Source organism: Leptonychotes weddellii, chromosome 8 (assembly GCF_054177405.1).
Source record: "Leptonychotes weddellii isolate Sample4059 chromosome 8, ASM5417740v2, whole genome shotgun sequence".
Lineage (NCBI taxonomy): Eukaryota > Metazoa > Chordata > Mammalia > Carnivora > Phocidae > Leptonychotes > Leptonychotes weddellii.
Genome location: NC_138376.1, coordinates 130,920,677 through 130,921,514, shown reverse-complemented (window position 1 = coordinate 130,921,514; position 838 = coordinate 130,920,677).

The window sequence follows — 838 nt, the reverse complement described above, 5'->3', positions numbered from 1 at the left end:
TGTGTCTTTGGGGTAAATACCCAGTAGTGCAATTGCTGGATCGTATGGTAGCTCTATTTTCCACTTTTTGAGGAAACTTCTTACTGTTTTCCAGAGTGACTGCACCAGCTTGCATTCCCACCAACAGTGTAGGAGGGTTCCCCTTTCTCCACAACCTCTCCAACATTTGTTGTTTCCTGCCTTGTTAATTTTTGCCATTCTAACTGGTGTAAGGTGGTATCTCATTGTGGTTTTGATTTGAATTTCCCTGATAGCTAATGATGATGATCATTTTTTCATGTGTCTGTTAGCCATTTGGATGTCTTCTTTGGAGAAGTGTCTGTTCATGTCTTCTGCCCATTTGTTGACTGGATTATTTGTTTTTTGTGTTGAGTTCGAGAAGTTCTTTACAGATCGTGGATACCAGCCCTTTATCTGTAATGTCATTTGCAATTATCTTCCCCCATTCTGTCAGTTGTCTTTTAGTTTTATCAACTGTTTCCTTTGCTGTGCAGAAGATTTTTATCTTGATGAAGTCCCAAAAGTTCATTTTTGCTTTTGTTTCCCTTTGGAGATGTGTCTAGCAAGAAGTTGCTGTGGCCAAGATTACAGAGGTTGCTGCCTGTGTTCTCTTCTAGGATTTGGATGGATTCCTGTCTCACATTTATGTCTTTCATCCATTTTTGAGTCTATTTTTGTGTATGGTGTAAGAGAATGGTCCAGTGTCATTCTTCTGCATGTGGCTGTCCAGTTTTCCCAACACCATTTATTGAAGAGACTGTCTTTTTTCCATTGGACATTCTTTCCTGCTTTGTCGAAGATGAGTTGACCATAGAGTTGAGGGTCCATTTCTGGGCTC